The following is a 13,755-nucleotide window of genomic DNA, read 5'->3' on the forward strand; positions in this document are numbered from 1 at the left end:
ACGCCAGTAGTGTTGACTTAGCTCCTCTATTTGTATTCATGTATTTATCGAGCACGGAGAATGGCCGGGTAACGCGCTCTCCGCTGTTAGAGAGGCGGCGGCAAGACCCCATTGGCGCCCACCCTCAGAGCGCCACTTGAGAGAACAAGCAGGATCGGAGGTGGGAAAAACAAACAGGGACAGAATGAAGGTGTGCATGAAGGAGCTTTGCTAAAAAGTGGGCAGGAGGGTGTGATCAGTTTACTGGAGGATTTAGAATTTTTATATCGAGCCCGAGGTAACCAAATAAAAACCCAACTCCTCCAGAGACCTAGAAAGTTTGAAGGACGTAGTTTGAGGGAGCGAACCCCTGCAGCTAGCGAACCCCTGCAGCTAGCGTCCGCGGACCCCCACCGCCCGCAGGACTGAGACACCCACTCGCCGCCCCACCTCGGGCGCGCAGCAGCCCGGCCGCTCCGCGGTGCTCCTCCTCTCCTCCACCACCCTCAGCCCAAAGGGAAACGCTGGCTCCAGCAGCGCTCGGGGCTCATCCATCAGCCGGGGAGGAAAAGGGGGAGGGGGAAGGGGCGGGCGGCGGGAGGAGGAGTTTCTCTGCCGCGCGGAGCCCTCGGTGGGGCGGCGGGGGAGGAGCGCCCCTCCCCCCGCGCGCTGATTGCTGCGGCGTCCCGCCCGGCCCCGCCCGCGTGTGTGTGTGAGGGAGAGCTATAGCGCTGGGTCGGCCCGATGGGGGTAATCGAGGGTTTCGGGGACGCGGAGTGGCGCTTTCCTCTTCCCAGTGAGTGAGGGAGGGCATTCGGCGGCTCTCGTGCTCGGCCACTTTCCCTGGACGATTCCCGGAGCTCCCTGTAGGAGGTGAAAGTCCCGGCGGGTCCGGATGGCGTAGTTGCGCCGCGGCGCAGCAGCTGCTGGAGCTCCCCGCCGCCGAGAGCTGGGCGGGGAAACTTTCCTCCGCGTTCCTCCGACTTGCGGCGGGTGGATCTCTGCGTGACACGCCGCCTCCGAGGTACGTGCGGGCCCGGCCCCGCGGCGCTACAGCCCGTGCCGGGACGCCCCTGGCCGCGCCACTAGCCCTGCACACGTTCCGGCCTCGGGCTCTGCAGGCTGCGCGGTGCCTGTCGGCGCTGCACGAGGCTCCGTGTCTGTTCACGGCCGGGGTCGCTCCGGCTGCACGGACCCCTCGGGCTCGGGAGGGCGGCGTTGGTCCAGCACTGTTTACTCTCGGAGGAGCCGCGACCCGTGGCCAGCGGTGCGTGGGGAGCGGCCGTCTTGGGTCGGGTGGGCAGCGCTCCCGGCGATGCGCTGTCCTGGGGAAGACGTCTCCTCCTCCACGCCTGTCCTCACTCTTCCTCTCCACGGTTTTTTCCGATCCCCGCGGGGCGCGCCGGCCACTTAGCCCGGGGCGCGTGACAGCGTCGGTGGGAAAGGTTTGTTGTGGGTTTGCATTCAATTGCAGTTGCACAGGCTGCGCCCGGAGACTCGCGCACCGACGGGAGCTGCGCTCCCCTCAGCCGGCGCCCTCCGGGTTTAGTGAGGGCGGCGCGGAGCGCTGCAGACCCGGGCCCCGCAGAGAACACGCCCCCTGTTAACGGATTAGCCCCTTACCCAGTTCATTTTGAAGGCTTCCCTTAGCATCTTCATTTGGTTAGAACAAACTGGAAATCTTGGGCTGTGGCTACAAGAATCTGCTTGCAGACTTGTTATTAAAGTGGGCATTTGCCCACTTTCCAGAATCACGTAGTGTAGGGAGTCGGCGTGGTCAAGCGAGAATTACCTGGGCACAGTGGAACTTAGTTTAGTGTGTACCAGAAGAGCTGAGAAAAGAAAATCACTCAATATTCTTAGCTGTGAAATGGGAATAATAATAGGTCTGGTCTCATAAAGTCACTGTGAGGATTGAATGATTTAGTATGTGTAGAGTATAGAACAGTGCCTGGTGCTGAGCAAGCGCTACACAGCTGTGAAAGCTGCTTGTCCGGAGACGGAGGTGATGGGAAAAGAGCAAAGAGGGTGAAGGATGCTAGGAGTGACAGCCGGAGATGGGGAACCAGGCATTTTCTGAACATCTCCCATCTAAGAAAAGTAAGTGAGCTGTTTGGGTGGAAAGAAGCATCTAGAGGTAACAAAGCACATGCCAAGACCTTTTAGTTGTCCTGAAATGGTACTTTAAGGCTGCAAACAGTTACTTCCCTGTGAAATCAGCTATTTCTCTCTAGTAATAATAGCTACCGTTTATTGAGCCCAAACTGTGTCACTCTCCTGCATGCCTTGAGGACCATTTAAACCTCATACCAACTCTGTGGTAAAAACATTATCAGGGCCATTTTACAGATAAGACTGTAGAGGTTAGTAATTTGCCCAAGCTAACGCATAACTTTCTGTTAGTTCTGACTCCAGAGCTAACTTAGCCAGGGAGAGCTAACAAGTGCAGTCAGATTTGTGTGGGGTGAGCCCAGGCATCTTCTGTTGTTCAGGTTCCCATTTGAGTTGGACATATCTCTTGAAACAGTAACAAAGTATCTGTAATTAATTTAGGTGATATACTTACTGGGATGCCAAATTACAGCTCTGAAACTGGATCCAAGTAATTAGAAACAGAATCTTGATTTGGATTAATTCATATGAATATTTATTCTTAATTTCTTCTATTCTCTACACATTGTCAGAGTTACTTGGCTTCCTTAGGAAACAGCTTGGGGTTGGCACAGGAGGCAGGGAAATAATTCTTACCCCCTTAAGGGCTATTAAAATGAAATTGATTTCATGCCATTGTGTCAGTTAAAGGATGTTGCTCTGTTTCTTGGTGTTCTCTGCTTTTGGCTTGAATTCTGCATTGTTTAGTGTTTCAAGGCTTCAGCATAGTTTTAGCCCTTCACTTTGTCTTTGTCATTTGTCAACTTTAATTTTTCCTGTTTTGATGGAATCTGACCATTACATGGCAGCTTTGCTTAACAACTGTTGATCCAGCTCATGTTTTTAAATATAAAAATCACCAACTAACTTTTGAACCCCAGCACTTCAAAGGCAACCCTGGGGGAATTCACTGTTATTTTGAATATTAGCCAATAGGGGGAGTATAACACACTATTGATGTCTGTCAGACACTTAAACCAGTTTTTAGGGTATTAAAAATACATTTAAGAAGTGGGAAATGTGGCTTTATCTAGCGAAATCACCAAGTTGCTTTCTGAGTTTACACTGGAAAACTGGGTTTAATTTCAACTGATTATAATAAGAATGACCTTGAGGACCAGGCCTATATGTTGGATATATGTCAACTCTCTCGTGGCTGGACAGATATTAAATACACGTGCATGTAGTTTTTTCCATTTGTTTTCCCTAAGAAGTGTATGTAAGATAATTTTGTGTAATTTTTTTTTTTAATTTTTTTTTTCAACTTTTTTTTTTTTTTTGGGACAGAGAGAGACAGAGCATGAACGGGGGAGGGGCAGAGAGAGAGGGAGACACAGAATCGGAAACAGGCTCCAGGCTCCGAGCCATCAGCCCAGAGCCTGACGCGGGGCTCGAACCCACGGACTGCGAGATAGTGACCTGGCTGAAGTCGGACGCTTAACCGACTGCGCCACCCAGGCGCCCCTAATTTTGTATAATTTGAACAATATTTCAATTATCCAGGAGAACTGGGAGTCCAGAGAGATCCATTGTGTATCCTTTTGTAATGGTCCTCATTTGTCTTTTGTAGAAAATTGGATGTAGTGAGTTTGTTTTCGGGAAGGTTGGTACACTCACAATCCTGTCATTATAATTCTTCATTAGCATCTTCCAAGTGTAAGACTGAAAGACTGAGGGATTGTTATCCTGAGTAGCAGCAATTCTAGGCATTCTTCAGAGGCTTATATTTTGGTATATAGTGATAGTTCAGACGTATTGTATTTGTCTTGTAGAGGTGTGACGTGTCTATAGACACTGATCTTGTAAATAAAATATAAACATTATTTAAGAATTAACATGCCTGGCGGCACCTGAGTGGCTCAGTCAGGTAGTTGTCCGACTTTGGCTCAGGTCATGATCTCACTGTTCCTGCGTTCAAACCCTGCGTCCTCCTCTAGGCTGGTGGTGCAGAGCCTGCTTGGGGATCTTGCGCTCTCCTCCCTGTCTACCCCTCCCCCGCTGGTGCTTTCTGTCTCAAATTTTAAAAAACTTAAAAAATTAACGTGCCTGGAAAAACAGTTAAACTGACTTTTAAGCAAAGTTTTCAATCTTTGCCTGCAGTTTGGTAGGCCAGTTTCCCTCCTCCTCCTTCTTTGTTTATTTATTTATTTATTTTGAGAGAGTGTGTGTGTGATTGGGGGCTGGGAGGGAAGGGCAGAAAGGGAGGGAGAGAGCTTGATGTGAGCCGATACCTTGACTGTGAGATCATGACCTGAGGTGAAATCAAGAGTTGGACGGATGACCAACTGACTGAGCCACCCAGGTGCCCCAGCTTGTTTCTTGTGTATTAGGTAGTTTTGACTTTATTTCATTTAGCAAGTTAGGATCATGTGTATCCTTTTAAAAAATAACTTTAAAATTTAGTCTCTTCTTTCAAAATCTCAGCATTGCAAAAGCTACTTCAGATTAGCATTTTATTTAGGATTTAACTTAATTTTCCATGCTCTCATGTAGTTTACACTCCTTTAGCAAACATTTTTCAAACCCCCTACTCCTAATAGGCTTCTGGTTCCTAGTCCTGGAGTTGGCGAATTAGCTGTCCTCTTTCAAGCCTCTGATAGCAGGGGGCCAAGATGCCTTAAGGCTTCCTAAGGCTTTGTCTTGGAAAGCCTTTATAGATTGACAGAATTGGTTAATTTAAAGGAAGGGATTGTCCAATTCTTTTAAAGACTCAAAGGAATTAGGGTTACCTGGGTGGCTCATTCAGCTGAGTGTCTGACTCTTGATTTCAGCTTAGGTCCTGATCTCACGGCTCATGGGTTGGTGTTGACAGTGAGGAGCCTGCTTGGGATTCTCTGTCTCTCTCTCTCTGTCTCTCAAAAATAAGTAAACTTAAAAAAAAAAAGATTCAAAGTAATTAATCTTTCCCTTTTGCATGCAAACTTAGTTGTAGCTTGTGAAAGTCAGGTGAGTTTCCTGCAGGGAGAATCTGGGCCTAACCTCTCAGGGAACTCAAAGTGTCCTTTTGAGTATGCTGCTAAGGTGATCTCTGCTGACTTCTTTAGTACCTAAGTGATCACCAATTTCCTGGGATCATAAATCTGTGGAAAGTTCTGACTTTACATTTCAGGCGTAACAGAACAGTTAGAATTCAGACTGATAAGTATTACATTGCTGTAATATATTTTTCTGGATGAATTTGCTGTCGTCATTTTGAATTATCCCTATTCTTGACAATCTATCGTGAACATGTTCCCCCCCCCCCCCCTTTGTTGCTATTGGACAAAAACTAATTATAATTGTCAGGTTCATTAGTTAATGAGGGCAGCCTTCCCTTTTTTTTCCTTTCTTTTGCTCTTAACAGCTATTTGAAAAACGATTTTGTTACTTTTATTCTGTATATTGGAGCATTTTCCTTGTGTTTTTTTAACTTGAAATTTTGAAACTTAAGAAATATTAACTACTTTTTGAAATTTGCATAACTCAAGTAAGCAAATGTTTTTAAGGATCTTTAACTTATATGTAACCTTGTATCACCTGTAGGAATATTGACAGTTTGCAATGTAAAAGTAATTTGCGGTTATATGAAAAACTAGCCTTTCACAAATAACAGTTAGCCTTTAACAGTTTCAGCAAGAGCTGTTGTGGTTTTGGAAGAAAATTACTGCACCAAGATACACAGCAGTAATTTCTCTAGTTCCACATCTTCAGAGCTAATACTTGGAATGATACAGCATTGTCTCTTTGTAGCATTGCATAAAACAAAAGCTATTGCTAATTTGTTTGGTTTCCAGTCAAGCTGAAATAACACAGTTTGGAAGGACTTTATAAAAAATGATCTAGGTCCATTTCCTGGGCTCTGTTCATTTCTGTACCTTTTTGAAATACAACATTTGTTTGTTAACTGACATTGAGCTTTCTTTTCTCTGTTTGCAAAGCCCTTGCTAAAGATTTAGGACAGATTTCCAAACAATTTTCCTTCTTTCAGAGAGAATAATGATTTTTATACCAACCAAGATGTGCACAGTGTTTAGTGTTTGGAACAACATTTGTAAAAATTCTGCATGAGGCCACTCTCATTTGGACCTTACACATTTTTTTTTTATTCTTTAGTTTCCTAGGCCAACCATCAAGACTTATAGAAGGACAACTAAGGGCATCTTTATTTAATTTATTTAATCTTCAATTATTATTGAAGGTCTGAAAAAAGAGCCCTAGAGTTATGCCCTCAGGCCATCCTGATATCTCCTGCTTAGGGTAATTACAGGGCGGAAGAAAAAAAAGATTAACACTAGTGTTTGTGCTGAAAGTTTCTTCAAGTCTGGGAAGAGGACTCTGAATAAGAGTAGAGCATGGCAAAGTTCATTTTTAGGATTTACTGTTAAATTGTTGCCACAATAAAAATTGAAGATAAAATCTAAAATGCAAGCTCTATCTCTATGAGAAAGGATGGTAATACAGAAGCATATAGTCTCCCTGTGTCTTGGGCACTGGACTCCAGGGGGAAGGGGGTCAGAGTAGGGTGCTCTTTGTGGAGGAAGAAGCACCTGCTGGCCTTTCCTTCCAAGTACCATAATTCATTTCCCTGGTACATGCTGAAGGTCAGGATTTTGTGTGAAATTGCAAATGGAACATTTGTAAAAACACGTGTAGGTTGATTAGTCCTTGAAAGAATGATCTTTAGAAAACAGTCTTTACAGATACTAGTCCTTGAGCTTTCCTGTTGATCGGATTGCCCTGTGAGACAAGGGCTGCAGTGTGACAGGTGAGATGACTAACCTCCATTGATGGGTAAGGACACCACATGGACCAGGTGGATGGTCTACCAAAGAAATCTACTTTGGATTTCTTATTTTGTTCTTACTGTTTTATTAATGGAAACTTGGTGAATACTTAATTTCAACTTGGCACATGAAAAGATTCCCTTTTGAGAGTATACTTCTATTAGCATTTTTAGTGATTTATGTGTCTTGACAGTATGAAATTGGTCAATGAATGCAAAAATACACGGGTGTGTATTTGCAAATTTCATTTCATCATTCACTGTATGATGGTTGCTGGAGCAGAATGTGGCTCCTCTCCTCCCCCATAATTGGAAGGTTATTTTAGGTGAAATACTTAGATTCCAATGTTATACCCAACTCCTTTTGTGTGGTATTGCCTGTGTTGTTATACGTGATCTCTTTTCTGTTTTTCCTTTAAAACAAAACATACTCAAACACAGAACTCTCTTCTGAGTGTCCATAAAGAATAAATGTCTCCTTTTGTTATATTAGACTTTGTGCAGTTGGCTGGCAAATTAACTTCAACTTTGAGGGAAAGCACCACTGACTCATTACATACATTTTGTATTATTACATTGTAAGGTCTTCCCTATGTGTGTGGGAGAAGTTTCTGATCTTCTAAATCAGCATTGTGTACTATTGTTGGTCTGTCTCCTTTTGTCAAAGCCTTTCTGAGCAGACATTGCTTAGTTTTTAAATTTTTTATAGAGATTGTTACCTGTCATCGTATTCATAATATACTATCTGAATCGTGAAAAAAATATTTAAGATAACAGCCAACTTTGTGAAGGCACTCCTGTCTTTTTCTTTTGACTTCATCATACTCATCCATGACAATTGTTGCATCATGTTTTTGGAGCCTGAGGAAGGATGACCTACTTTGATACATTTCATATTCTTTTGTATTTATGCCTTTTTCAGTTTGTGGCATCTTTATTTCATTATTAGAGTGGTTGCTTTCTAAGATATTCAAGATTTTCATTTCATTCAGTGTGTGGGCAAACAAGGAGTTTCCTGTAGAACCCGTCCTACTAAATTCTTAAAAATAGTTCCGGAAGGTACCCCATTTAGATACCTTGTTGGGTGGAGGGCTCTTGGTAAAGTTCAAATGGGAGATAATTGAACACAAAGCAGGATTCTGTTTAGTTTAACCAGGTAGAAAAGGGAAAGTAGCATCTAATTCATTAGGACAAAATTAACTTTTGTATAATAATGAGGGATTTAAGTGTTTTCTTTGGAATTAATATATACTTTAACTACTTAAAGGTATAGGTAAAAAGGTTTGCAAAAGAAACTTTGCTAAGGCTGAGGTTCTGGAGTTGGCAACTCCTGTAACCCCAAAGATCCTGTTCTCTGAAGCCAGGAAAAAGTGGTCTGTTTCCAATTATATATCACAAAAATAGGGAAATTAAGCCAAGAAAAATGATCATTTGGGGGTTGGGCTGCTTTTTTTGTAGAGGGTAAAGGAGGAAAGACTATAGATGAATATTTTTTAAAAAATCTGTCTTTTCTGGTTGGCTTTCAGAATTTTCTCAAGTGGTCTCTATTGGAAATGAAGAATAATTTTGGGATTAAAGACTCCTCCTTCAGTTCCTTTTTGTTTCTCACAGAGCAAACGGAAGAGTAGTCAGGCAGCTTCTGCTGACACAAGGGTGTTTGGTCCCAGTGTTCTGGGACCTGGCTGGTATTTTTGGTAAAGCCTTTTCCAGTCTGAATGGTGCCATGCTATGGGCTCCCAACATCATACCAGGTAGTTGGTGCTGTGTTTTTTTGGTACACGTTTTACCAGACTTGAATGGAAATGTGGTCCCTGATGCCGAGCATCATTCTGCTGGTGAAGAAAGAAAGGCTAGGGATGCTGGTGTGAGAAGCCTAACTGGAAGCTGGATGATGTGTGGGTGCATATAGTGTCCTCAGCACTTGTCAGAAGCACCTAGCCATTCTGAGTGCCTACGGCTGGTTTCGGGATTAGTGGTCCTGTGAGACCCAGGTGTTAACTAAGAAATCTCCTTTCTACCACCAGAAGATCACCCCCAGCAGGTCTTAGTTCCTGTTTCTCACACCTTACACCTCCACAGAGTGTTGAATAAAACTTTCCTAATGGTACAGAATCTTTGGTAACAACAGTTTGTCGGGGCTAGTGGTGTTTGGCTATTGGCTCATTTTTTCTCACCTCCTATTGAAGTCCTTGGCCTGCTGCAGGCCGGCTCCCACACCCACCATACCAAGGCAGGGTGTGAGAAAAGGTGCAAAGTGCGAAACTTATGCTTGCTTTAAGTGGTGTCTGCATTGTCCTCTCTCTGGGGCCTTTGCTGCTTAACTCTTGTCTTTCCCCCACCTTTTTATCATCTTCGTTTCCTTGGAGCTCCTTCTTCCGGTTTTCTCCTTACCTTCTCGATCTCTCTTCAGGTTGCCTTTCCAGTGCTTGATTCCTATGTGTCGGCATTCTCCGAGGTTTTATATTTTCCCTTCCTCTTCTCTTCTCTTCTCTTCTCTTCTCTTCTCTTCTCTTCTCTTCTCTTCTCTTCTCTTCTCTTCTCTTCTCAGTTTGCATTTAGTTGCTCGTATTTCCATGCCTCAATGGCCATGTTTCTGCCAGTAACTTCCAGTTTTATATTTCATACCTTTATTTCCAGTAGCTACCTTGTTGTTCTGTAGGTCTTTCTGTTAAAAGCAAGTCCCAAACCCAACCTACTATTTCTCTGTGCTCTCTAGTCTCAATCCTTTATTTCCTGTGTCAGTAAATGGCACCAGTTACCAGGCTAGGAGCCTCAGACACACTAAACTTGCTTCTGCTTACTTCCCTGGGCCGAGTAATACCAGTCACGTGTAGCTTACCTTTAGCAGATCTCAGTTGACATTTTCTTTTCCCTTTCCAAATCATCATCTCACGTGCACTATTGCAGGGGTCTTCCAGTTGGTTTTCCTGGCTTCATCATCTCTATCTTCATCTTGTTATCCATTTTGGTTGGTACCTTCTAAAACACAGATCTGTGTTTTCATTTCTTGCATTTTATTTTAAAGTTTATTAATTTTGAGGAAGAGCATGTGTGCATGTGCAAGAACTAGAGAGGGGTTGAAAGAGAGACAGACAGACAGACAGAATCCCCCAAGGCTCTGCACTATCCACACTGAGCCCCTTGAGGGGTTCAGTCTCATGAACTGTGAGATCATGACCTGAGCCGAAATCAAGTGTGGGGCATTTAACTGACTGAGCCACCCAGGCGCCCCATGTTCTCTTGGATTTTAACATTTGTTTTTTTTTTTTTAATTTAATTTTGAGAGAGAGAGACAGAGCATGAGCAGGAGAAGGGCAGAGAGAGAGGGAGACACAGAATCCAAAGCAGGCTCCAGGTTCTGAGCTGTCACCCCAGAGCCCAATGTGGGGCTCAAACTCACAAACTGCGAGATCATGACCTGAGCCGAAGTCAGATGCTTAACCGATTGAGCCACCCAGGCTCCTTTTGCATTTTATTTATTTATTTAAAAAAAAAAAATTTTTTTTTAACGCTTATTTATTTTTGAGACAGAGAGAGACAGAGCATGAACGGGGGAGGGGCAGAGAGAGAGGGAGACACAGAATCAGAAGCAGGCTCCAGGCTCTGAGCCATCAGCCCAGAGCCCGACGCGGGGCTCGAACTCATGGACCGCGAGATCGTGACCTGAGCTGAAGTCGGACGCTTAACCGACTGAGCCACCCAGGCGCCCCTCCTTTTGCATTTTAAAAGTCACTGCTCTCCCATTATCCTTGGCGCAAGATGTCTGGTTATTAATAATGTAGCCTCAGCTGCTTTTTCAAGCCATTTCTCCTACTTCTCCCTAAACCTCTCTCTTCCCATACCAGAGCCCTTATGGATTACAGAGCATGCTGGGTGCTCTCAGGCTCCTTTGCTTTTGTACTTGTCTCTCACCTAGCATATCTTCCCTTCCTTTCTCTGGTGGTCTCCCGCTTACTCATGCAAGGTCTCTATCTACATTGTTAGAGTCTGTAGGGAAGCTACACATGGCTCTTCCTGGCAGGTGGTTGGTTGCATCTTCTTTTAATTTATTTTACAGCACTTTTGCTACCTCTGGAGAGCTTATTTTCTTTGTCTGCCAGATTGTGGACTTTCCTAGAGCATTATCATGTCTCATCATCTCTGTATCCTGGGAGTGTGGCATGGGTTTGGTATATAATATGTATTATCACATTGAATTCTCCAACTCAGTTCCACTTCAGTTAAAGGTTTGGAGAGAGGCAAAGCTTACAGTGGATGTGAACTGTAACCATACAGAAACTGCAAAGGAAATAAACTCAGAATCATAGAGTTTAAGGTTAGAGTGGGGGTTAGAAATAATCCTCTTTAAGTACCTTGAAAGATGAGAACAGGGAGGTTACATGCCCTGCCCAAGATCACACTCTGCCCAAGATCACACCGCTGGGGAGTAGTGCTTTTTTGAAAATTTCTCTGCAGTATACTCCACCCAACGGCCAAAATGGCCCCGATGAAGCCTAAGTCAGATCCTGTTATTCCTTTGCTTAAAACACTCTAATGTTTTTATCTTAGAGTAAAAGCCAGAATCCTTACAATGATCTGTAAAGCCCCACACAACTAGCCATCACTCCCTTGTCACATCCATTACCTTTTTGATCTCATTCCTGTGCTCTCTGGTTCACTCACTGTGCTCCAGCTTCCTGGCCTGCTGTCTGTTTCCTAACCAGGTCAGACATGCTGTCTCAGGACCTTTGCATGTGCTGTTTCCTTTGCTTGGAATATTTTTCTCTCAGATATCCACAGAGTTCATTTCCTGTAAGTCCTTACCCCAACAAAGAACCAAACCAAAGACCCAAATATTTCCTTTCCCTCTTCTTTGCTTTGATTTCTTAGCATTTATCTCTATCTCAGACACAATTTTATATTTTGTTTATAATTTGTCGCCTCTGACTAGAAGGTAAGCTCCATGAGGGCAGGGATTTTGGTATGTTTTGTTCCGTATTGAATCCCTGTACCTGGAACAGTGCTGGCATGGAGCAGGCACTTGATAAATATTCGTTAGATGAATAAATGAATGAGAAGATTTTGTGGATTTCCTATAGCTCCCGTTAAATGTACGCTTATGGCATTTCAAAGGGAAAACTATCAGATCTGTCTAGAAGGAGGAAAATCTGATGTTTAAAATGCCTCATTCAAGACCTGTCATACTAGAACATTGACCTCTTTTTAATTGACTGAAAACAGCAATCGTGGGCTCTCCCCAGCCTTACAAGTGGTTTGGGAAGACTCCCAGTTTACCTCTCACAGGCTTGGGCTTGCTGTGGTTTCTCTCTGCCTGTGATTTGCCCTTTAACCCATTGGGCTGCATAGATGAAAAGTAAACATAGCATTAAAGAAAAGAGCACGGGGAGAGGGTATAGGGCAGAGGAGCAGAATTTCCCTGCGGCCCTGACATCTTCCCTTGGCTCTGGGCCCATCTACAGGGCCACTCACCGACCTTCCTGAGTTGCTTCGGGGTACACTCTAAGGAATAGTCTGGAGCCCGCAGGGCCAGATGACTCTTGAATTTGCTTTGATGTTCTAATTTCTTTGAAAAGAAAGTTAAGTTTAGGCCAAAGGGACAATGGAGAAAGGTTTTTTTTTTCTTTTTTTTTAAATTTTTTAAATTAAATTACCATCTTCATTTTGAAGAGAAGTTTTAACCCTTCTGAAGACAGGATTGCAGTTGAAATTACTGCCTGCTTCTGTCAGTGATGCTAGTGAGGAGTTAAGACTGGTGGGATCTGTTTTATGAAACCAGTGACTTAAATCCAAGGGACAGTAAGTTACAGTTCTGAAGAAGCTTTGATTCTTCAGGGTAGGGGTTATGTTGAATGAAGAGCATAATTTGTATTAGTGTAACAGTGATGTTAGAGTCATTTGCCTCCTGCCTCTTTTTTTTTTTTTTAAGTTTATTTTTGAGAGAGAGCGAGAGTGCAAGTACATGCAGGGAAGGGGCAGAGAGAGAGGGAGGGAGAGAGAGAATCACAAACAGGCTCTGTACTGTCAGTGAGGAGCCCGTTGTGGGACTCAAACTCATGAACCATGAGATCATGATTCAATAACCATGAGATCACGACCTGAGCTGAAATCAAGAGTCTGAGGATCAACCATCAACTGATCAACCAGACTGAGCCACCCAGGTGCCCTTCCTCCTACTCTTTTTGTGATAACATCATTGTGGTTCCTCATCAGGACAGGAAGCCCAGCTAAGGAAGTCAAAGGCTTAGGAGGAAGTTATTGGCCATGTACAAAGCTAACAGCATAATTTAACCCTTGGATTCAAAACTATCAAATTGAGAATAAATTGTCTTGAATGGAGATGTTATCAATGACCTGGTTAAAAATCATCATCACTACCATTTCCTGAACCCTAGGAACAAACTAGGTATTAGCACAAAGCATTAACACATGCTTTACGTGTTACTAATTTACTTAATTCTAATAACAGCCCCCTTAGGAAAATAGAATCATTATTTCTATGTTATAGATGAGACTTGGAGGTATTTAGTGAGTTCCTCATAGTTCCACTGCTAGGAAGAGGCAGGGCAGGGATTTGAGGGCCTGGGGGCAGGGTTTCCCAACACTTCCCACTATGCTGTATGTAATCTCCAACAACACATCAAGCACACGCTTTATATTTACTAACTGCACTGTCTGCGATGCTTTTCTTTCTGATGTTGTCATAGCTCTGTCTTGCTCTGTCATAGCTCTGTCCCTGTGCTCAAATGTCACCTCATCTGAGAGGCCCTCTAAAAACGTTTCTGGTAACCAGTTCCTATGTGTGTGTGGGGCTGTCTTCCCACACACCACTAATTCTGACACTATTTACTCTCTACCTGGAGAGA

The 13,755-nt window shown here is 43.8% G+C and overlaps 1 protein-coding gene across 3 annotated transcripts in view; it reads left to right on the forward strand.

Annotated features, from left to right (window-relative positions):
• Window positions 1-888: 888 nt before the first annotated feature.
• The window catches only part of TGFBR3 (transforming growth factor beta receptor 3), a 207,702-nt gene continuing 194,835 nt past the window's right edge, over window positions 889-13,755 (forward strand). For 2 of the 3 annotated variants that reach the window (XM_053892601.1, XM_053892608.1), the window contains exon 1: window positions 892-1,003. The gene's annotated coding sequence lies outside the window, so the exon portion shown is untranslated. Of the gene's footprint in view, window positions 1,004-13,755 lie in introns of all 3 variants that reach the window. The other variant, XM_053892606.1, reaches the window with a different exon arrangement.

Source organism: Panthera pardus, unplaced genomic scaffold, assembly GCF_024362965.1.
Source record: "Panthera pardus isolate Hobbes unplaced genomic scaffold, ASM2436296v1 HiC_scaffold_11, whole genome shotgun sequence".
NCBI lineage: Eukaryota > Metazoa > Chordata > Mammalia > Carnivora > Felidae > Panthera > Panthera pardus.